Raw genomic sequence first — 25785 nt, 5'->3', positions numbered from 1 at the left:
AAATGGGGAAGCTATATGTCAGGAATATGTTCATAATGTAAAAGGTGATATACTTACTTATAGAAATACAACTTAAAGGAATTAGGAAGCACAATCATCCTTCTTCAAGTGACCTATAACCTAAATTTGTGATATTTTCCTGCATTCAATTCTATATCAGTGGCATCATATTTAAATAGAGATGGAGGGACATTAAAATGTATATAAGGATCCCTACAGATCACATATTAACATAGAAAACCACATACTAACATTATATTCTATAATATTCCTTATTCTATAAAATATTTCCCAATTACATTTTAATCTAGTTCAGATAACACTGAGCAGTGTTGCAGACCACAATGTACCTGTGAGCACTGTATTGGATCCCTCTCTTCCAGATTACCATGTATCCAACCAATAGCTATAGCTTTGTAACAAAGATGAGCAGAGAAGACTAAGTGGGCTGTTTTCAGCTCCAGATCAAAATTATTAGAGATAATTATTTGATTGTGTGTAAATGAGTAAAAGGGACAACCCCAGAGAGTCAATTCCCTTGCCATCCTGAAAATTTCCTTTAATTAAACAATAAGAATAATTTTAATCCCTTGACATTTGTTTCTTTGATTTGATCTGCCACTGTCAAGGTACAACCACTTGGGACTTCTTTGCCCTAAACCTCTTGATCTAGTAGTAGTGGTAGTCTCTCAGTGACCAAGAATGACTATTATCTTTGTGCATTATCATCTATGGTATACCCTTATGTGGCTTTGAAGCCCAAAGACTGAGGCGCAGAGTTTGTGGCACACGGGGCATGGGACGCCAGTTGTTACAGGAGGTGCGGTTGTGGTCTGGTGTTGGTGTTCACGCACAGCGCCAAGACGTTGACGTCGTTCATCTTCAAAGGTGGTGGCGGCATGGTGAATGTGGGTTCACCAGCTGCTTCTGTCAGAGGCAGCGAGTTCTAGTTGCTTTGGTGTCATGCCAGCCCACTTCAAGTTGGACTTTAGCTGATCCTTGAATCTTTTCTTTGGTTGACCTTATTTCCTGAGTCCAGCTGACAGTTCACCATAGAATACCTGTCTTGTTATTCGCTGTGGGTCCATGTGGATGACGTGTCCAGACCATCGTAGCTGGGTCTTGAGGACCAGGACTTCGATGCTGGTAGAGTTGGCTCTGCCGAGGACTTCCTGATTGGTGATTCGGTCCTGCCATCGGATCCTCATGATTGACTGGAGAGAGTGTTGGTGGAATTGCTCCAGCTGTTTCATGTGCTTCTGGTACAGTGTCCATGTCTCACAACAGTACAGGAGTGAGCTGAGGACCACTGCGTTATATACTTTGAGCTTCATCACAGTGCTTACACCTCTGTGTTGGAGGACTTTGCAGCGCAGCCGCCCAAGTGCCTGGCTGGCCTTTTGGATCCTGGCATTGATCTCGTGGTCTAGGGACCCGTCGTTGGCAATGGTGCTGCCCAGGTATTTGAAAGTGTTGACATTAGAAAGCTGCGTGCTGTCGATTGTAATGCACGGCTGGTTCGTTGGCCTCCCTGGTGCAGGTTGGAACAGCACCTCTGTTTTGCTGAGGCTAATAGTCAGGCCAAACAGTATTGTTGCGGTAGAGAACCTGTCCACAATGGTTTGGAGATGATTTTCTTGGTGGGCCATGAGAGCACAGTCATCTGCTAAGAGAGCTTCCAGGATGAGTCTCTCTGTTGTCTTTGTTTTTGCAGTCAGGAGGCGAAGGTCGAATAGTGAGCCATCTAGTCGGTATTTGATGTAGATGCCCAGGTCTAGATCCATCACAGCATGTCATAATACTTGGGTGAAAAATAGGTTGAATAGTACCGGAGCGAGGACACAGCCTTGTTTCAAGCCATTGGAGATGTTGAAGCGATTGGAAGTCTCTCCACCAGATAGGACTTCCCCTGTCATGTCAACATGAAAGAGCTGGATCAGTTTGACGAATTTTGCTGGGCAGCCGAGCTTGCTAAGGATCACCCACAATGCATCCCTGTTCACTGTGCCGAACGTCTTCATCAGGTCTATGAAGACAATGTAGAGACTCAGGTTCTGCTCAAGGCATTTTTCCTGCATTTGCCTCACCATGAAGACCATGTCGATGGTGCTGCGATCTGGTCGGAAGCCACATTGTGATTCCGGCAGGTTCTGCTCTGAAACAGATGACAGGAGTCTGTTGAGTATAACACGGGCGAGGATCTTTCCAGCAGTGGAGAGTAGTGAGATGCCTCTATAGTTGTCACAGGCTGCTCGTGCGCCTTTGTTCTTGTATAGGGCTATGATGGAGGCATCTCTAAGTTCTGGGGGCATGTCTTACTCTTCCCATATGCTGGTCAGCACCATGTGGAATGCCTGGAGTGCCCTTCCATTTAAGGCCTTGTACACCTTGGTTGAGATCCCGTCTTTACTGGGTGCCTTGCCTGCCTCAATTGTTTAATGGCTTTTTGGACCTCCTCTATTGAAGGAGGAACATCAAGTTGTTCAATGGTGTGATTTTGGAGGATCTGGTCAAGGGCTCTTTGGTCGACTGAAGTGGGTCAGTTGAGAAGCTGACTGAAGTGTTCTTTCCACCTGTTGCTGATGCCTTTTTTATCTTTTATGAGAGTGTCACCTTCAGAGGATAGCAAAGGAGTGGTGGTGGGTTTTAATGGCCCATAGATAGTCTTGAGGACACTGAAAAATTGTTTGTAGTTTTTCGTATCGGCAAAGCGCTGGATTTCTTCTGCCTTTTTTTCCCACCATAGGTCTTACATCTTCCTGATTTCACACTGCGCCGTGGCTTGGAGAGACTTGAATCTGCCCTTTTTAGGAGCAGAGTTAGGATTATTTTGCCACTCCATAAAGGCTTTGTTCTTTTTGCTCAATAGGTCTTCAATAGCAATGTTGTTCTCGTCGAACCAGGCCTGGTGGTTGCATTGTTTGGGGCCTAGGACTGCCTTTGATATTTCCTTCACTGCATCTCTGAACTGGTTCCATTTCTCAGTTGAGCTTCCAGTCAGTGGTCCGTTGGCAGACAGCTTGTCATCCAGGCAGGACTGGAATGTTTGCAAATAAGATGGATCTCTAAGATGACTCATGTTGTAAAATGCACTAACTGTCTGGGAGCATTTTGGATGGCGAGGCGCAGTGTGCATTTGAAGAGTCGCTCTAACCAATCGGTGGTCTGTCCAGCATTCAGCTCCTCTCATGGCTCTGATGACCTGTACATCCTGTCTCGCCAGCTTACAATGATGTAGTCAATGAGATGCCACTGTTTTGATTGCGGGTGCATCCACGTTGTTTTATATTTGTTCGCCATTCTGAACACAGTGTTCGTGACGGTGAGTTCGAACTCTGAGCATTTGCTGAGTAGCAGTAGGCCGTTGTTGTTCATTTTGCCCACACCGTGTTTGCCGAGCACTCCTTTCCATCTTTCATGGTCCTGGCCAATGCAGGCATTGAAGTCTCCCAGTAGTATCAGCTTGTCATTTGTGGGAACTGAGTGCAGGACAGCACTCAGGTCAGAGTAGAACTGCTCAATGGTCTCCTCTGTGCTGCTCAGTGTTAGGGCATATGCGCTGATGATTGTGGCATACATTGATCTACATTATCAATTACCTGCTTGACACCTCTAACTAAATATTCTGAACACACATCAAAATAAAAATTTCCAGAATAAAAATCATTCTCTTTTCCCAAAAACTCTTCTCTAAGTTTTTTTGAGTTCACCACCATTTTTCCTTCTAGGGTCACAATCTCAGGCATTATTCCTTGATCCTTCCTTTCTTCCTTTGCTTCTTCTCCTTCACAGTTAACTCCAAGCTACAATTAGTTGCCTTATCTTTTCAGTGGATGTCCACATCTCTCTCACCTGTACACTGCTATCTACTCATGGCCAGCAGAACTGAAAAGGCCTTCATCACATCTTGCTTAAATTACTACTTTCCAAATGATTCAGGAGTATTTGGTATTTGGTGGTTCTCTATGGCCTCTAAGATAAGACAAACTCTTCTGCTTGGCATTTAATGCTCTTCACAGTCTCATTTGACTCTACCTTTTCAGATGTATTTCACAAGTCTCCCCATCACATGTTCTTCAGTTTAGCCAAGGGGACCTTACTTGGTGTTCCCTAGACTGTCATTCCATCCCTACATCCGCCACTTTGCTGAAGCTATTCCATGTTCATGGAATGTATTCCTTCTGCAACTCTCCTTCCAAGTATCTCTCCCTTGAGCCGAGCTTCAATTCATTTGCCTCTTTCCTCGTGACACTAGTGGTTAGTGCTCACTCCCTACTAATATTCTATTGCATTCTCTTAGATTTATAAATGTTCTATCTGCCATCCTGTCTGAAAAGACTAACTTTCCTGAGTGCAGGCACCATTTCATCTTTATCCATGTATCTTCATTGCCAAACACTCTGCCTGGCACATAGCAAGTATTTCATAAAAGCATCTTTAATCAAATTCTTCATCATCTCCCCAAACAAATGGCCAATTATAAAATCAGAGTTCCTGGGAAGTTGGGAGTTGATGGAAAAAGAAAAAGAATTTCTCTTGGAAGGCAATTTTCATGGACCTCATCTCTTCAATGGAGAGTATTGATGTGCCAGCATAGATGCAGCTAGTGTCAAATGTTAAGCCTTCTACTTCTTTTTTGGACAGTCAAGTCAAGTGGCATAGTGAATAGAGTTCCTGGTGTGGTGGAGTCAGAAAGATGAATCTTCCAAACTGAAATCTGCCCTCACAGATACTTACTAGCTATTTGACTCTGGGTAAATCACTTAACTTTGTCTCAGTTCCTCATCCATCAAATGAGCCTGAGAAGGATACAAGTAAACCACTGCAGTTGTTTTGCCAAGAAAAAAACCAAGTGGGCTCATAAAGGATCAGACACCCCTGGAATGACTAAACAGCAATAATATTCTTCTTTTAAAGCTACCAGCAGTCTTCTAAATATCACAGTCAAACTCTGAGGAATGATGTTTCTGATTTTGTAAAGTCTCTTCTACATCCTGAAACTCTGGCCAAATATGGTGTGGATCCAACCAGAATCTGTATAACAGGAGACAGTGCTGGGGCTACTCTAACAGCAGCTTTGACTCAACAGGTAAGAACTTATACTTCATTAATCTTTTGTTTTATAGCATTTATTCCAATGAGTGTCTGCACTATGATCATGGGATGTGGAAAGGAGAAGCTTGAACTTGGAATTCAGAGATCTGGGTTTGAATCTTGGTTCTGATACTATGCCACAGGCAAATCATTTACTCTTAGGAAGACCCATAGTGTAAGAAAGATTATGCTGAGGACTCACATGAATATTTTATGCCTAGTATTTGAGATGATTCAAAAGCTGAAATTGATTGTAGATGCTACTCTACACCCACTGTTGGCCAGTGATTCAATGCTGAGGCTTCTACCACTAACTTACATCCTCACATGTCAACATGATGTTTTAAGAGATGATGGGCTCATATATGTTACCTGTCTACGAGACAACAGAGTCCAGGTATTCCATGAACACATAGAGAAAGGATTCCATGGGTCTTTCTTCTTCATTATTTGGTCATTTCACACAAATCTTGGTTTGAGACTAATAGATAACTTATTTAGTTGGGTAGATGAGAATTTATAAAGAACTACTACATACATGTAGTCCCTAACTGACATATATGTGTTCTAAAAGCTGACTTGTGAGTCATTTGTTTTATATTTAGAACTTATTTTCCTCTAGAAATAATCATGTAGTATTGTGTAATTAGGCCCTTCTCTTGACCAAAGCCAGGCCTTCCATTTGTACCCTTGATTCAATCCCCTCTCATCTCCTCCAGCAGGAATCTCCCCTGTATCATCAACCCTTCTCTTATTCTTTAGACTCTATCTACTGGCTCTTTCACTGCTACTCTAATCATGCCCAAGTCTTCTACCTCTTTTAAAAAGTGAAAGTTTGATTATGTCATTTCTCTTCTTGGTAAACTATGGTGGTTACCAGTAACTAAAGTAACCTACTATACTAATCCACTGATCCACCTAGCTATCCCCCAATTGATTAGTTTCAATCATAAGCTGTGGACTAAGTGTAAAAAGTTCTTAAAAATTGAACAAATTTGCACAAAGATTTTGCTAAGCCAGTCACAACGTGGTCATGCCTCTGGTAATGTTGGTAAATTATTACACAACTTGGGGAAAGATGTTTAGAGATATCCCCAAGTCACCTGAAGATAGCCAGGGACCATGAAAACCAGAGTTAACTATGTTTAAGAGGAACTTCTTCAGCATCCCATGAAAGGGAGAAAAGGCTTTCTGGCTACCAAAAAGCAAGAATTATTCTTTTGCCAGATGTGTTCTCTGAGCTGGAACCAACTCTCTCCAGGGTGCTGTATGAACTTGTGGAAAGTGTTTTATGTCAGTTTTTCTTCTTCTATCACCTTATTCAACAAAATCTCTAAAGAGGCACCTAAGTGGCAAAGTGGATAGAGTTTAGAGTTGGGAGGACCAGGGTTCAAATCTAACCTCAGGCACTTCCAAGCTGTGTACCCTGGGCAAAGCACTTAATTCCATTTGCCTAGATCTTGCCCATCTTTCTTGGACTAAGGTTAAAAATTGTTTTTCTAAAATCTGTTTTAAAGCTGTCAATAAATTGAGTTTCAACTTACAAAATTAATGACATTTGCTTTAAAGGGTTACCCTCCAACTTAGAATTACAGATTCCTTTTTGGTAAAATGAAGGATGCCCTCCAATAAAACTTAAACCAAAATGACAGCAAAGGAAAGTAATGAATGTTGGAGGGGATGTGGCAAAGTTGAGACATTAATACATTGCTGGTGGAGTTGTGAATTGATCCAACCACTCTGGAGGGCAATTTGAAACTATGCCCAAAGGGCGATAAAAGACTGTCTGCCCTTTGATCCAGCCATAGCACTGCTGGGTTTGTACCCCAAAGAGATCATAAGGAAAAAGACTTGTACAAGAATATTCATAGCTGCGCTCTTTGTGGTGGCAAAAAATTGGAAAATAAGGGGATGCCATTCAATTGGGGAATGGCTGAACAAATTGTGGTATCTGTTGCTGAAGGAATACTATTATGTTTAAAGGAATAATAAACTGGAGGAATTCCATGTGAACTGGAATGACCTCCAGGAAGTGATACAGAGTGAGAGGAGCGGAACCAGGAGAACATTGTACACAGAGGCACTGTGTACACTGTGCCACAATTGATACAATACACTGTGATTTGATACACTGTGAATTGATACAATACACAATACACTGTGGCACAATTGAATGTAATGCACTTCTCTACTAGCAGCAATGCAATAATCCAGAACAATTCTGAGGAATTTATGAAAAAGGTTGCTATCCTCATCCAGAGAAAGAACTGTGGAAGTATAAATACAGAAGAAAATATGGTTGATGACATGCTTTCATGGACATATGATTGGGGATGATGACTTTAAATGTTCACTCTATTGCAAATAGTAATAATATTAAATTGGATTTTGAACAATGATATATGTATAACCAAGTGGAATTGCTCATTGGCACCAGGACTGGGAAGGGAAGATGGGAGGGAAAGAACATAAATCAAGAAAACATGGAAAAATATTCTAAATTAATTAACTAAATAGTTTCTTAAAAAAAATGATTACCTTCCATCTTAGAATCAATACTGTGTATTGGTTCCAAGGCAGAAGTGCAGTAAGGGCTAGGTAATGGGGGTTAAGTGACTTGCCCAGGGTCACACAGCTGGGAAGTGTCTGAGGTCAGATTTGAATCTAGAACTTCCTGTCTCTAGGCCTGACCCTCAATCTACTGAGGTACCCAGTTGCCCCTAACTAAATAATTTTTTTTAAATAATGTCTATAGAAAAAAATAAAATAACATGATCTCATCTCTGAGGCTAGTTATTTTAATGACTTCTATCATTCCTAGATCTTCAGCTTTACAGCTGAAGGAGCTTCTATGGAAACAAGATTCATCCTGATAAAGACCAAGCTTCTATATATGAGTTTCTCTCACTTTATAGTTGATCTGATTTTCAAGAGCAAACACTCAATATCCCCCTGTTTAAAACTTTTCTAGTTCTATAGAACCTGACAACACTTGCCCTCTCCTGGAATGATCTTTGATCACTCTAGGTTCCCTTCATACTATGATTCAGTATTATAGAAGGACTTCTAGGAAGGACCTCTGAATGAAATGTCTTTGAATCTCTTTAACAAATAATAACTGTGATAAATCAGGAGAAACAGTGGAAAATGTATAAATGTCATTTTTCAAGAGTAGGAAGGAAGCCTATTTGGCATGGAATCCGATTGCTTCATCATACAAATGAGGAAACTGAGTCCCAAAGAAGTTAAGGTGACCTGCCCATGGGCACACAGGTAGTAAATGTCTGAGGCATTTAAGATCAGATTTTTCCAATATCAACACCATTACTTTACTTATTGCCAAATGCTGACTTTCAGAACTACTGATGCAGAAGCAAGTCAGTAGAACTAGGAATATAATATACACACTGATTAGAGCAATGCAAACTGAAAAAAACAACACCCCAAAAATAGTAGAAACTAAATACTCTGAAATTGAAGAGACCCATGTTGACTCCAAAAAAGATAGAAAAAGGAATCTCCTTCCTTCTCCTATACCCACATCTTTGCAGATATATATGACTATGGGTGTACATATATATACATACATATGTATGTATATATATGTACACTGGTGTACATCTATATATAAAATCAGATATTTGTGTTATGTTTTGGTCAATGTTATTTTTCCCTCTTTTTTATTCTTTGATATATAGGGACTAATTCAGTGGGGAGACAGAGGTGAAGGAATGGTCAAGGAGCTAGGGAATATAATAAGAAATTCCAGTGATTTAAAAATATACATACATACATACATACATACATATATATATATATATATATATATATATATATATATATATATATTTTCAAATGTGTGTCTGTGTATATGGATTCTCAAAACAGAAAGTTCCCATTTGTGAATTTCAAAACTACTCAACCCTATTCAGACCATTCTTTAGAATATGGGATTTGGCTATTTCCTGATCAATAACAATAGAGATACTTGGAATAACAGAATCAGGTCTTGGAAACTACAATCTCCACCCTGCTCAGGGTACAAGATTTAGGAAGGGCTGCAGCAAAACTCAAGATTTAATTATTTGAGAATATGACCTTCAACAGACATGTGCAAAGGGGACAGCTCTCTGGGCAGTCCTGGGTTAAGCTAGAGCCACCATTGGCACAGGTGAGACACAGGAAGTGAGGTAGAGGACAGCTCAGGAGTTCTGGGAACTTCCTGTGTGGAGGAGAGTGTGGTGATGGGAGCCTGGTGTTTGGAGTGGAGGAGCCCTCAGACTGTTTCTCCATTTTGGTCATGTGAGTGATAGGGACTGATCTCTTTTCCTTGCCTCTGCTATCCAGGGCCTTGGGCCTTTGGCTCAGCTTAAGCAGAGTGGGTATTTAAGCCCTATTTCCTTCTCTCCCTTTTCCCCCTCTCTCTCTTTCCCTCTAATACTTTTCTTCCTCCTGTTTGTAATTAAAACACCATAAAAAGGTTAACAGCTGACTTGAGTTTTCATTTAGGAATTACATAGCTGAATTCCTTGGCGACCTTAAATTAATATATATCAGTCTTTTAAAGTGATTTCCATATCACACATTTCAATACGAAGTTGATCAAACCAGCATAGAAAGAAAGGGAAAACTCATGGTGGTGTACAGTATTACCTAAAAAAATTACTGCCTTCTGGTGGTACAATTTCCAAAAGGCACCATCTGCATGCTATTGGCATACTCATCTAGGAGGTGAATATGTGATTTCTCTATGCCTGCAAATGTTTGCTTGGGATTTTTTTTAATCTTCTTCTAATGAAAAATCATAGATACCAATGGCTCTTAAAATTCCCAAACACTTCAGTCAATGAAGTGAGTGGAAAGATGCAAACTACTATAGAAAAATTTGAATCTATAAAAGCTCACTTGTTTTCTTGTCATCTTTTTATCAATGACACCACCCATTTCAAAAGAGCAGAGGAATTGTTTACCTGTTAGATCTATGGATAAAGGAAGAATTTATGAGCAAATGAGATAAAGGCTAGAATAGGATGGAAAGTAGATTATTTTGATTATATTAAATTTAAAAGATTTGAACAAACAAAACCAGTGAAACTAAAGTTAACAGGAAAACAGAAAGCTGGAGAGAAATTTTATGGCAAGCATTTCTGATAAAGGATTCACTTCTCAAATATGTAGTAAATGGAGTCAAATTTATAAAAATGTTAGTCATTCTCCAATTGACAAATGGTCAAAAGATATTAACAGGCAGTTTTCAGATGAGGAAATCAAAGCTATCTCTAATTATATTAAAGATGCTCTAAAGGCCTATTGATAAAAGAAATGCACACTAAAACAACTCTGAGGTATCTCCTCATACTTATTGGATTGGCAAATATGACAGAAAAGGAAAATGATAAATGTTAGATAGCATGTGGGAGAGTTGGAACACTAATACACTGTTGGTAGTTATAAGTTAATCCAACCATTCCAAAGGACAATTTGGATCTATTCCCTAAGGACACTAAAGCTGTATATTTTCCTTGATCCAACAATACCACTCCTAGATCTTGTAAATATTAAATTTAACGCTCCGCTCATTGTGAAAATGAAATTAATTAACTCTCCCCTGATTGTGAAGATTAAATTGTAACCCCTGCCCATTTTTAACTTTGATCACCAAAAGTGTAAACATGGTACATAAATCAGAATCAACTGACTTCCTACTAGGCAGTACTAAACAAGGTTTTAGACTATGATTGGTCCACATTGGTCCACATTAGGGGAAGGCACAGGAAGTAATGCAAAAGAAAGTGTCTTTAAGAGAGAATGACAACTTCCTGAGTGCAGTTCTATTTGGAATTCTTCATTCTTTTGGAGTGGACACTACTAATCAGATGCGAGACCCTGTTCCTGGTGATGCTGTTCTAAAAATCTCTTCCTTTAGACTAACATATGGTCAGTGAAAAGCTGACTCTTAACTCTTTGAGAGCCATTAAAGAAACCAAACAAAAGCAAACCATCTATAACAGAAGAGGGAAAACCCTCCTGGTTTAGTGTCCTCAAAAGTAACAGAAATTATTAGAAGTAGGAAGGTTTAGAAGGAAAGATAATGAGTTCCATTTTGAACATTTGAGTTTAAAATCTCTATTGGATATCTAATTTTAAATACTCAAAAGGAATGAAAGATGGGAAACAGGAGATCAGCAAAGAGATTGGGATAGGATAAGTAGATATGAGAATCATCAATACAGAGATGGTAATTAAATGTATGGAAGATGATGAGATCACCAAGTGAAGGGAAGAAGGGAAGATGGCCCAGGACAAAACCCTGAAGGACTTCTATGGTTAGAATACATGATCTGAGAGAGGATTCAGCAGAGGAGACAGAGAAGGAACAGCCAGAAATATGTAGGAAGAGAACCAAAACAGAGTGGCATCATAAAAACATAGGGAGAAGAAGAGAATCAAGGAGAAGAGAGTGTTCAACTGAATCAAAGGCTACAGAGAGATCAAGGAGAATAAGAACTGAGAAAAGGCCATTGGATTTGTCAGCTAAGAGATCATCAATAACTTTGGAGAGGCAGTTTCAGTAAATTGATATGGCTAGAGGCCAGATTTTAAGGGATTAAGAAGAAAATGAGAGGAGAGAGTAGAAGCATATAATGCAGCAGATTGCCTTTCTGAGAAGATTAGCTACAAAGAGTAGAAGACATACAGAATGTTAGTTAGTGGAGGTGGAAGGATCAAACTGGTGGTTTTTGTTTTCTTTTTCAGAATGGAAGAGACACACGAGTTAAAGAGCAGTAATGACATAGGGAGCAATCTCTTGAAGGAGGTAGGATGAAATGGAATTATGACAGAATTGAGGGTTTACCATTGGTAAAGAGAGAAAAAGAGTTCATCATGTGAGACAGAGGAGGAGATATTGGCAGGATGCATCTAAGTAATAGGAAATGAAGAAGTAGAAGAGGGAACTTGTAGTGAATGGCCTCAATTTTTCTGCAAAAAAAAAAAGAGGAAAGCATCTCAGCTGAGAGAATGTGGAAGTAGAGACAAGAGGATTGAAGAGGGATAAAAAGGTTTGAAAGAACCACTGGAGAGTAGAGCAGTGAGTTAAGAGAAATATACAAGGATTGCCTACCAAAGTGAGCCTCTAGTTGAGATTGTGTAACATAAATTTGTAATGGATTCATTCAAAGCAATTGCATGATTTTATCCATCTTTGTTCACTAGCTCATTGATGAGAATGGAAACAGTGAACAATGGGGAATAATACAAGGCAGAGGCTTGGCTAGACATTATTGGAGATAAGAAAAGGGAAGTAGGAGGGTAACTAAGTGGCATGGTGGATAGAGAGCCAGGCCTGGAGACAGAAGGACCTGAGTTCAAATCTTGTCTCAGACACTTCCTAGCTGTGTGACTCTGGGCAAATCACTTAATCCCAATTGCCTAGCCCTTCCCACTCTTCTAAAACTGATTCTAGGACAGAAGATAGAGGTTAAAAAAAAATAAGATAAGGGGGCTAGAAATTCAAGAGAGGAAGACAGTGTAGAATTGAATTGGTTCACCAAGAAGTCAAGATGGGGAGAAGAGAATGAGTGGGTAGTGCAGAGGAGAGGGCCTGGGAAAGAACTGAGGGGTCAAAGGATTAGAGGTCACCATGAAGAGGAAAAAGAAGGTTTCAGGAGTAGCTTGGTTGAATAATGGACTGGAAGACAGTCCTAGAGATAGAAAGTCCTAGGTTCAAATCTGGATTCAGACACTCCCTAGCTGTGTGACCCTGGGCAAGTCACTTAACCCCCATTGCCTAGCCCTTATCATTCTTCTACCTTGGAACCTATACATAGTACTGATTCTAAGACAGAAGGCAAGGGTTTTCAAAAAAAAGAACAGGGTTTTTAAAGGGAAGGCAGAAGGAGAAATGAAAAGCCAATAGATTATGGTCAGATAAAAGGATTTCAGAATTCTTAAACACTGAAGTGGATTAGTGGATGATTGAAAAATCAAGGGTATATATGACTGAGGTGAGATGGAGCCATAGATCAAGGGAAGTAAGAATCACTGGGATGTGAAAGATATGACCTGGGTGGAAAATGTCCTCTACTCTCAAAGGACAGGCACATCAGGAGATGGGAGACCTGAAGTCAAAGGGAAGCTTCCATGGAGAGACTAGGCTGGCAGCAGGAGGTGGAAGTTGCCTTGTGCTGGCACAGATGGAAGTGGTTGCTGAGGGGAACATGAGAGATGCCAACTTTAGCCCTTTGCAACCTTTCCTCAGGGAATTCCCAGGAGATGGGAAGCATAAGTCTCTGGCCACAGTCTGAGGTCTTCTCGCCTGAGGAGGCTCACTATGGGATGGCAGCAGGTCAATAATATATTCTTGAAGACACCTTATCATTATTAACTCTCACACAAGAATGCCATTAAGAGCTTCAGGCTACCCAGTCCTGTTGACTGCCACAAGGAGTACAAGGTTTGAAATTATTAAATGAGGTTTTCTCTACTAAAATAATAGACTTTCCTACCCTCAACTTCACTCTCCCAGAATTCAGTTGTGATCTTCTGCAATCAAGACCAACCAAATAATTGAGCTTCTGGCTAAAAGGGTGATTTCACAACCAAAGACTGAGAAAGAAACAATGTGTGGGCCTTTGGAAAGAACACAGAGGCTCTGAAATCAAATAGACTGGGATCAGATCCCACCTTTGACACTCACTGCCCATGTGCCTTTTGGGAAATTGCTTCTTGGCCCTCAGTTTCCATGTCTATAAATGAAACAGGTTGGACTAGATGTCCTCTGAAGTCAATTCATGCTAGATCATTGCCCTAAGATTCATCAAATGGACAAAGAAAAGGAAATTATAATTATTACATAGCTTCTAAGGCTTGATCAAGAACAGATAAGAGCAGACTAAATTCATATCTTTCTTTGATAGGATTTTTTTAAACTAGTTAATGTGAGAAAAATTGTGCATATAGTTTACCTAGCTTTGAGCAAACCTTTTGATAAAATATCTCTTGCTATTCAAGCATAGATGAAGGAATGAGGCCTAGAGCAGCATCTGTTGTGGGAAGTTAGTTCGGTGACCCAAACAGAGAAGATTCTTTCTCACTAGGATTTCTGAGGCAAGTAGAGAGGAATTTTCAGGTAATGATCAGTGAAACTAGGAAGAATAATGCCTACAATAAATGAATAGAGGGTTGAAAAAAAATAACTATCTACAAGTAGACTCGCACAGTCATGCAAAAATAAATTTCTGAAGGTCCTGAGATGGGAGCACCTAGATTGCTCAGTAGATAGGGTCAGCCCTGGAGACAGGAGGTCCTGGGTTCAAATCTGAACTCAGACAATTTCAGCTATGTGACCCAAATCAAGTCAATTAAACCTGATTGCCTTACTTACTTAGCAGTCTTACTGCTCTTCTGCATTGGAACCAATACTTAGTATTGATTCTAAGACAGAAGGGAAAGGTTAACAAAATAAAAACAAATGGTTTTCTCACCTCTAATGAAGAAGAAATTAAGGCAATTGTTAAGAACTATTTTGCTCAATTATATGGCAATAAATGTGACAATCTCAGCAAATATTTACAAAAATATAAATTGCCTAGATTAACAAAAGAAATAGAATACTTAAATGATCCCATCTCAGAAAAAAGAAATTGAACAAGCCATCAAGGAACTTCTTAAGAAAAAATCCCCAGGGCCAGATGGATTCACAAATGAATTCTATCAAACATTTAAAGAACAACTAATCCCAATACTATGCAAATCATTTGGCAAAATAAGCAAAGAAAGCTTTTTACCAAATTCCTTTTGTGACACAAATATGGTACTGATTCCAGAGAACGAAAACTATATACCAATCTCCTTAATAAATATAGATGCAAAAATCTTAAATAGAATACTACCAAAAAGTGATCACAAGGATTATTCACTATGATCAGGTGGGATTTATACCAGGAATGTAAGGATGGTTTAATATTAGGAAAACCATCCACATACTTGTCCATATCAACAACCAAACCAACAGAAATCACATAATTATCTCAATTGATGCAGAAAAGCCTTTGACAAAATACACACAGCCCAACCCAGCTGAACTTAATCCCATCAAAAGACTTCAGAACTCAGGGAAGCCCAGGCTCCACACCCTTCCCTCATTGACTGGTGGACTTTAATACAATCCAAAGCCTCCAGAGGACAGGGAAGCTCAAACCCCAACAGATGGATGATTCACAGATGAATTCTATCAAATATTCAAAGAAAAACAAATCCCAATGTTATACAAACTACTTGACAGAATAAGCAAAGAAGGAGTTCTACCAAATTCATTTTACAACACAAACATGGTACTGATCCCAAAGCCAGGCAGGTCAAAAACAGAAAAAGAAAACTATAGACCAATCTCTTTAATGAATATAGATGCAAAAATCTTAAATAGGATACTATCAAAAAGACTCCTGTAGGATTCATACCAGGAATGCAAGGATGGTTCAATATTACGAAAACCATCCACATAATTGACCATATTAACAAGCAAACCAAGAAAAATCATATTATTATCTCAATAGATACAGAAAAAGCCTTTGATAAAATACAACACCCATTCCTATTGAAAACACTAGAAAGTATAAGAATAGAAGGGACTTTCCTAAAAATAATAAACAGTATATATCTAAAACCATCAGCAAACATCATCTGCAATGAGGATAAACTAGAAGCCTTCCCAATAAGATCAGAAGTGAGATGCCCATTATCACCTCTATTATTTAACATTGTACTGAAAACACTAGCAGTAGCAATTAGAGAAGAAAAAGAAATTGAAGGTATTAAAATTGGCAATGAGGAGACCAAGCTATCACTCTTTAAGGATGACATGATGGTTTACTTAAGGAATCCTAGAGAATCAACCAAAAAGCTAGTCAAAACAATCAACAATTTTAGCAAAGTTGCAGGATACAAAATAAACCCGCATAAGTCATCAGAATTTCTATCTATCTCCAAACCATTTCAGCAACAAGAATTAGAAAGGGAAATTCCATTTAAAATCACTCTAGACAATATAAAATACTTAGGAATCTATCTGCTGAGACAAACACAGGAACTATATGAACACAACTACAAAACACTCTCCACACAATTAAAACTAGATCTAAACAATTGGGAAAACATGATTGCTCATGGGTGGAATGAGCTAACATAATAAAAATGACAATCCTTCCCAAATTAATTTACTTATTTAGTGCCATATCCATTGAACTACCAAAAAACATTTTACTGAATTAGAAAAAAATAACAAAGTTCATTTGGAAGAACAAAAAATCAAGGATATCCAGGGAAACCATGAAAAAAAATGCAAAGGAAGGAGGCCTTGCAGTCCCAGATCTCAAACTATACTATAAAACAGTGGTTATCAAAACAATTTGGTACTGGCTAAGAGACAAAAAGGAGGATCAGTGGAATAGACTTAGGGTAAATGACCTCAGCAAGACAGTCTATGATAAATCGAAAGATCCCAGTTTTAGGGACCAAAAGCCACTATTTGATAAAAACTGCTGGGAAAATTGGAAGAAAGTATGGGAGAGATTAGGTTTGGATCAACATCTCATACCCTACACCAAGATAAACTCAGAATGGGTGAATGACCTGAATATAAAGAAGGAAACTATAAGCAAATTAAGTGAACACAGAATAGTATACTTGTCAGATCTTTGTGATAGGAAAGACTTTAAAACCAAGCAAGAACCAGAAAAAATCACAAAATGTAAAATCAATAATTTTGATTACATCAAATTAAAAAGGTTTTGTACAAACAAAACTAATGCATCCAAAATTAGAAGGGAAGCAACAAATTCGGAAATAATCTTCATTACAAAACCTCTGACAAAGGTCTAATTATTCAAATTTATAAAGAGCTAAACCAGTTGTACAAAAAATCAAGCCATTCTCCAATTGATAAATGGGCAAGAGACATGAATAGGCAATTTTCAGTTAAAGAAATTAAAACCATTAATAAGCACATGAAAAGGTGTTCTGAATCTCTTATAATGAGACAAATGCAAATCAAAACTACTCTGAGGTATCACCTCAAACCTAGCAGATTGGCTAACATGACAGCAAAGGAAAGTAATGAATGTTAGAGGGGATGTGGCAAAGTTGGGACATTAATTCATTGCTGATGGAGTTGTGAATTGATCTAACCATTCTGGAACTAGGCCCAAAGGATGATAAAAGACTGTCTGCCCTTTGATCCAGCCATAGCACTACTGGTTTGTTCCCCAAAGAGATCATAAGGAAAAAGACTTGTACAAAAATATTCATAGCTATGCTGTCTGTGGTGGCAAAAAATTGGAAAATGAGGGGATGCTCTTCAATTGGGGAATGGCTGAACAAATTGTGGTATATGTTGGTGATGGAATGCTATTGTGCTCAATGCAATAATAAAGTGGAGGAATTCCATGGGGACTGGAACAACCTCCAGGAATTGATGCAGAGCAAGAGGAGCAGAACCAGGAAAACATTATACACAGACACTGATACACTGTGGCACAATTGAATGTAATGGATTTCTCCATTAGTGGCAATGCAATGATCCTGAACAACTTGGAGGAACCTAAGAGAAAAACCACTATCCACATCCAGAGGAAACACAGTGGGAACAAAAACACCAAAGAAAACAACTGCTTGAATACATGAGTGGAAGGGATGTGTTTGGGGATGTAGACTCTAAATGGACATCCTAGTGCAAACAACATCATTAAAATAGGTTCTGATCAAGGACACAAGTAATACCCAATGAAGTTGCTCGTTGGCAGTGGGAAGAGTGGGTGGAGGGGAGGGAGGGATATAATTTGATTATTGTAATCAAGAAATGATGTTCTAAATTGATTAAATAAACTTATTCAAATCAAAAATAAATAAATAAATAAAAGCTCCCTTGTTTCCTTGTAATCTTTTCACCAAACACATTGTTGATGAAAAGAGAGCAAAGGTTTGCAGCTGAAAGAGACCTCACAAGTCATCTTTTCCAGCCTTCTTATTTTACAAACAATGAAACTACGGCTTACAGGGCTAACATTGCTTGTTCAAGACAGCCAATAAGAGGTCCAAGTCTGGAACTGAACCCAGGTCCCAGTCTCCATGCCCAACACTTCTCCCACTGAACCAAGGTTCCTCCTCATCCATTGTCATCAAGATTTTATGAACATGAGAAAAAGAGTATATGACAATCTAGTTGCTTAAGTAATCTCCTTCACTATTTTCCACCCAGTTTTCATTATTAATAATGACACCTCTCACTGTCTTTTGGTGATGGGAAGATAGTACAAAGGATAGAACTCTGAGTCTAGAGTTGAAAAACTTGAGTTCTAATATGACTACAACACTTCACCTCTCCACCTCATTTTCCTCAACTAAAACGAGAATAATAATCCTCATCATAAAATTAATATTAATAATATCTGTTGGTATCATATGAATAATGATCCCAATAATAGACTCTAACTTCTACTAATAACATATAATAACAAATGAATGCGGACTGGCAAAGGGGAGGTAAATGGAATAATAATTAAGGGAATACTGCCCAGGGACCCAAGTCCCACACTAAGCCAGGAAATAGTGAAGCAAGAGGACCTCATGACATAGGACAAAGGAATCAGAGTCAAACAGTTCAAGATCCCTTGCATTAGGGAGCAAGGGATCTGGGCATCTCTAACTGGGCAGTCGTAGGCCATAGTCCCCAAGAAGTTCAAGCCCTTATTAATGTAGTAGAGGGGGAAGGACAGAGCAGCTTCAATACCCATGCCATAGAAGCCTCATATCTCCATATCTGGCAGAGTTCTGAAAGGACTCCATAGAAAACAATTGTCTTAAGGAAACTGGCTCCCCTTGAGACAATGACCCTTTCTCAGCACTTACAGTGTTATGGATTCCCAGAAACAAGCAGCACTAGTGTGCACTACTGAGCTGGGTAATAGAACTCAGGTTACCCTCATCCTGGGTAACCCTGACATACACTAGGGATCCACTAATTCCATACAGGGAATGGAAGATGCCACTCTCCAAGACCCCAACACTACTGTGAATTTCTTTGAGGCAGCAGAGTACACCAGATCCCAGTAGTTATCATCCCAGAACACTCCATCTCCTTTCCCATAATTGGCATGACTATCTTAGGACATCAGCTGGCCACTTAGATCAAAGCTAATAAAGCAACACTGACCATAGGTAATGCCAAGAGGGAGTCAATGGCATCACCCCTCCCCATGAGAATTGGTATCACACAGGATAAGTGTAGACAAGGGACAGAATACCCAGTGCCTCTTATAAAGGATTTCTCTGGGGACAGCTGGGTAGTTCAGTGGATTGAAAGCCAGACCCAGAGACAGGAGGTCCAGGGTTCAAATCTGGCCTCAGACACTTCCTAGCTGTGTGACCCTAGGCAAGTCACTTAACCCCCATTGCCTAGCCCTTACCACTCTTCTGCCTTGGTACCAATAACCAGTACCAATTCCAAGATGTAAGGTAAGGGTTTAAAAAAAATAATAAAAAACTAAAATGAAATAGAAAAGAAGATAGGGTTTCTTTAAAATAAATAAAGGATTTCTCTTCTGAAGATATAACAGTCCCCATAAGTCTCAATTTCATTATACCAGTCTGGCCAGTCCAGAAAGCAGATAAGGAAGAATGGAAGCTATCTATGGACTCTAGGAATTTGACTTCCCTAATTAAAGCCGTTACCCAATATTATAGAGATGACACAAGACATTGAGTCCACTGGCTACTCTTGGTTTGTAGTCCTTGACTTAGCTAATATATTTTACCCTGTGCCCATATCCTCAGACTCGTGAAGCCCATTTGCTTTTACATTTAATACTCGAACAGTAATGCCACAGTCCCTGGACTGTGCCACAAGATCTTAGAGGACTTCCCAAAACCCAAAGGACTACACAGTTGGTACTATGTGAATGACATGGTCAAAGACTCTACACACAACCCTATCCAAGCTTACCCCATGACTTTGGTCAGATATCCAATCAGTCATGTTTAGGGAAGAGCCCCCCATAAAATATAAGCCCCTTTATACTGTATGAAATTTTCTGGGTACACATGAACTCATAAGGGCAGAGAGGTCCTGACCCCAACCCTATAAATACTGTTCTCTCTTAAAGCCCCATATAATAGGTATGTTTGCGTTTCGGAGACATTTCCCAAGTCACAGTTATATTTGCCCCCATTTATGTAGTCATGCCGAAATCCTTCAATAGGGCCCAGAGCAACAGAAGACTGTGTGTAATCAAGCTGGCAGTCAGTCAGGCATTGCCTTTAGTGACATGAGGTGATAACTTCCAAGTGTCTCAGCTTCATCTACCCATGCTTTCTGGAAACTGTTGTGGAAAGGAAACAAGATTGACGGTGGGGGAAAGGGCAACTAGGAGTGGCAGTTGGGCCTTGTGACTAGCACTTCCTTCCTGCCAGACTTGACTTCCTTCCTGGTGTTGGAGGTGGGAGGAGCTTGTTCAGCCCAGTCTGGCGTGGAGTGCCTCTTCTTGGTGCAGCCCAAAGATTCAGGCCTAACCAGTTCTGAAAGTTAGAACTTTTCTTGGTTGCTTTGTGTCTACTGCCAAGATTCTGAAATTGACAAAACTAGCACAGAGGACAGAAGTGGGAGAAACCCTCCACCAGCCTGTGTGGCCTGGCCTCAGCTCTGAAGCTGAACAAAACCTCCAACCTTATTTAGGGACATCCTTCACCCCTCTTTCCTGATACCTCTCAAATCCAAACTGGTTATTAAACTTTATCTTATTTGAATTCGCTGTCAGATAAGTGGACTATCTTTTCTGGGGCATAGAGAAAGCTGAACATCAGATCAGTCACTCAACGACAAACAGTCCTTATCGGTCCCCTGCTGCTGATGGCAGGGGGCATCTCTCTCCTTTGCCTCACTAAGCAATATTCCCTCTCTCCCCTCAACTCCTCCATACCCTGCTACAAACCTCCCATATCCCCTGTTCTTTCACTCCTCCCATCTCTTACCAATAAATATTACACTGTGCACTTACCATAGTGCAAGAGACTGTCCATGGGGTTTTGGAGCAAACTCCCAGACACTGATACAAGAGATTCAGCCCTGGAAAGACAGGTCCTGGCTATGGGTATCTCTTTTTCCATGGGACCAATTCTGCCTTTTAAGAAATTATTTTCTTTGGTGAATTTTTGTGCCTCTAATGTTAGATCCTGTGATTGGCACAGGCTATCATTCTAAGGATTGAATTAGTCAGGTAGAACCTGTGAGAGGACTGAGTGAAAGCATTTTTCCTCCCAAGAAAACTTAAAAGATCAACACAAAATGTCTATCAAACCAGAGTGGAAGTGTCACACAGACCAGTGTGTGAAAGGATTCCACAGCTCTGTAAGTACACATACCCCTTGGGGGCCACTGAATCTCCTGGAACTACCAGTCACAGACAGTAAGGGGGTCAGACAACTGGTCAGAAGATCAGTTTGTTGATCCCTTTGTTGGCTCTGGGTGGAGGACTCCGTTGCATTTCCCACACAAAGATCCAGATCACAAATTAAGTAGCAATCTCAAGAAAAAGAGGAGTACTACCACAACCTTCCCTGGTCATAAAGAGGGGCAAAGACCAGATGAGTGTTAAAAACACTTCTCCTTAAATCATACTCCCTTGAAAGAAGTGAATATTTATTGGTTCTCAAAGCTAGCTCTGAATGCAACTGTGCAAATAATCTGAAGCTTGGAATAATGCCCCTTTCACCAAAGGAATGGAGAGGAGGCCATCTATGATAGGGTTTGGGAGGCCAAAAAGCTGGAAAATAAGTAAACAAAAAAAAAACAAAAGAAACTTGACATGGAAAGTTATTTTGGTGACAAGAAATTCTAAAATGCAAACTAAGAAGACAAAATTAATACTGCTGCATCCAAAGCCTCAAAGAAAAATATGGATTGGTCTTAATCCCAAAAAAAGAAATACTAGAGGAATTTTAAAAAAATATTTTTAGTGTAGGGTTTTCTTGGCAAAGATGCTGGAATAGTCTGCCGTTTTCTTCTCTCCAACATGTTCTACAGATGAGGAAACGGGTGAGCAGTTCAATGACTCCCCCAGGGTCACACGACTTGTTACGTATCTGAGACCAGATTTGAACTTGGGATCTTGGGATCACCACTATCTGCTAGACTGGCACAAATGATTCCTCTCTTACAAAGTGATGGAGGAAATAGGAATAAGATCCCCAGACAGTGCAGAAACATTTCTGAGCAGTACCTCTCATGCAGACCAGTTATCTCAAATGGACACTGATGCCAAAATATTAGATTAAATATTAGCAAAGGGGCAAAAACAGCACACTAGCCAACATTTCTATGAAGTCCGTGTGCCAGGCGCTGTCCTAAGTGGGTTACAAATACTATCTGATCCTCAGCTACCTTAGGAACTAGAAGCCTTTGTCACTCTGCATGAGGAAATTGAGGCAAACACGATGTGCCCAAGACCTGTTAGTGTCTGTAAGGCTCGATTTGAATTCCTCTTCCACACTCCAAGCCTGGAGTGCGAGAGCCACCTAGTTAGTTGCCTGATATCATACAAAGTCTACACTCATCAGAAAGGGTATTTACCCAGAATGTAGGGTGTTTGTTATGTTGTATTTTTAGTTTTTACCTTCTGTCTTAGAATTGCATCAATTCCAAGGCAGAAAAGGACTAGGTAATTGGGGTGAAGTGACTTGTCTAGGGTCACACAGCCAAGAAGTGTTTGAGGTCAGATTTGAACCCAGGTCACTTATGGCCTGACTCTCAACTGAGCCATCTAGCTGCCCTGGGTTAATATTAAAATAAGTACGGACATAATTAACCATATTAGTAACAAAAGCATGTTAATGCAGAAAAAGTTTTGCAAAATATATCACCCATTTTTACTAAAAACACTAGAAAACAGGAATGGGTCTCTCCTTAATCTGGTAAATGGTATAAACCTAAAACCATGAGCTAGCGTCCTTTCCTCTAAGGAGATGAGTAAGCCAAAAACAGTAAGAACGAAGCGCGCTTTTTGCATGTGGTGAGTCAGCAAAAATTAGTCGCAACAAGAAAAGATAAAATTAAAAATGGATAGAAATAGGCATTTTTATAAAGTCCAATAGAAATGCAATTACAAAACATCTAAGAGACATCTAAGTCAATGGAATCTTGTTGCTCAAAGTATAATGCTTCTACTGAACGACCAAAACCGCTTAGTCTGGAGCCCACTGGAGAAATGAAAGGGAGGAAAAACTGAAAAACAGTGAGTTGCTAGTTTAAAAAAAGAGATGGGCTAGATAAGCATTAACACACAGAACCTGGTGTTTGATGAGCCTGAAGACTAGTTGGTGGGGCAAAACCGGGGACCGCATCCGAGCAGAAATGGAGACATCCCCAACACTTCCTCGGAAGAGACGCTCCAAACATGTGGCCCAAATGTAAAGTGGCAGCAACACAGGAAACGTTGTAAGGTTGCTCTCCAGATCTAAAGGGAAGGCTAAGGTAATTTCAATTTCATTTCAATTCAATTTCATTTCAATTACATAAAGCTTTAAAGTATTTGCAGAAACATCCAATAAAGCTAATACTAAAAGGGAAACGATGGGGGGCCGGGAGGGGGGGGGGGATTGGCTACGGGTTCTTCTTGTGAAGGTCTCGTTTTTGAAACGGTTCGTGTAAGGGCCGTTTTCCAGTTGGTCCACGGAGATCAACAGTGGCAAAACGTGAAGTGTCGATAGAGGGAGGCTGGGTGTCCAATGCTGAACCCTGGAAGAAGAAAGCAGCCCGACCAGCGTCACAGACTAAGGACGGCAGGAATGTGGCGTCTTCCCCTGCAGACAGGTTGGAGAAGTAGAGGTGGTGGGAAGGAGCAGCCCCTCGTGAACAGGCTCTCCCTGGTTCACTCGGGACCTGGATTAAAGCACAGCCGGGCGGGATCAGGAGACGGGGATGGTCCCTCTCCGCTCAGTTCCTCCCAGGCATGTGTGCGAAGCGCAGCCCTTCTTACCATTTAGTGGTGTTGACAATAGCGAATGCTTCTGAAATGGTAGAATCCCTCGAGCGCTGCCTCCTGAGTGGCTGCAAACAGTGTCTGACGAGATGTTTGACACCGACATCAACAGTCACTCGCTGTGTTCCAGGCACTGAGCAAATGCATTGTTAGCAGAATGGCAGGAAAGTCGTCTGTGCTCGACGTGACCTCACCTCTGAGTTGCCCTCTGTGTTCTTAAACAGTTTGCCGTTCTTTCTATGATGAAAATAAAGTACTTTATTTAAAATATATTTAAATATATATTATATATATATTTATATATATAATATATATTAAATATAAATATATTTAAAATATATATTTTTTTAATCAAATAATAAAGATAGAAGAAAAAAATGACAGTGATACAGAAAAAGCATGGGGGGAAAAGTAGACAGCTTGGTAAAGGGGGCACAAAAATCACTAAAGAATATAATACCTTGCCAAACACAATAGGCCAATTGATATGAAGCACAAAAAACAGCTGAAGAAAAGAACTGTTTCATCTGACTTTCAAACCTATCTCAATAGAAGCATAAAAAGGTAAACAGGAAAGAGAAGTCATAAGGAATTCAATAAGGTTAAATTATTTATATTCCTATATGGGAAGATGTTATGTGTTAACTCCTAAATATTTTTTCATTATTGTGTTAGTTAAAAGGAATACACATACACAGAAGTCATGGATATGAGTTGACTATAAAGGGATGATATCTGTGGGTTTTAAAATTAATAATCAATAACTAAATATTATATTTTATAAAATTTTATTAAAAATAACTAAAACAAAACAACTACCTGATTTCAGCCCGGTCTCAGGTCCAAGAGAGGAAAAAGGAGGAGTTACAGCCACTTAAAAACAATCACTCAAAATGTGGGGATGCAGGAAAATGGAATTGTGGAAAAGCTAAGGGACTTCTGGGGGATAAAGTCCAAAGGCTCAAAATCTCCATTTCTATATATTTTCATTTTTCTCAATTCACCTATTATTGGTTTTGTTCCTTTGCCCTTTTATCTTCCTCTTATCCCCAAATTATTGTAATTTCCATTTTAAAACTGTAATATTTGTATATACCTCTAGTTCAAGTTATAAGTTAGTTAGGTTTTCATGATCCATTGGGGAGACTGGTCTTCCAAAGGATCACAGTGGGTATGAATTAATTTAGAATCTTGAACTATATTTTTTTCAAACTACATTTCCCACAATCCCCTTTTCCTTTTCCTGTTTGTGTGTCTCCTTACATGGAGGGAGTTGTGGAGTTTCAGTTTCTGCCCATGGGGCTCTCTCTTTGGCTTGTAATAAGAGGAAGGAGGGAGCCTTTCCGGTGCTTGCTGGAGTTTTTATTTTTATTTTAATAAATAGTATTAAAATAATACTTGGAGTACTGGATATTAATTTTAATCTTTACCTATCTAAAGAAATAAAATTAAGGGGTGGGAAAGAAGGATGCACTGGGAGAAGGTAGAAGAGTGAGGTAGAATGGGGTAAATTATCTCACATAAAAGAGGTACAAAAGAGCTTTTACATTGGAAGGGGAAAAAGGAACATGGAGAATACTTCTCATTAGAATTGGCTCAAAGAAGGAACAGTATAAAAATTATTTTTACATGTAATTGGAAAATTAAATTTTTAATGCAAAAA

The sequence above is a fragment of the Monodelphis domestica genome, chromosome 8 (genome assembly GCF_027887165.1).
Source record: "Monodelphis domestica isolate mMonDom1 chromosome 8, mMonDom1.pri, whole genome shotgun sequence".
NCBI classification, from domain to species: domain Eukaryota; kingdom Metazoa; phylum Chordata; class Mammalia; order Didelphimorphia; family Didelphidae; genus Monodelphis; species Monodelphis domestica.
The sequence above is the reverse complement of the archived record's forward strand: the minus strand, read 5'-3'. Positions refer to the sequence as shown.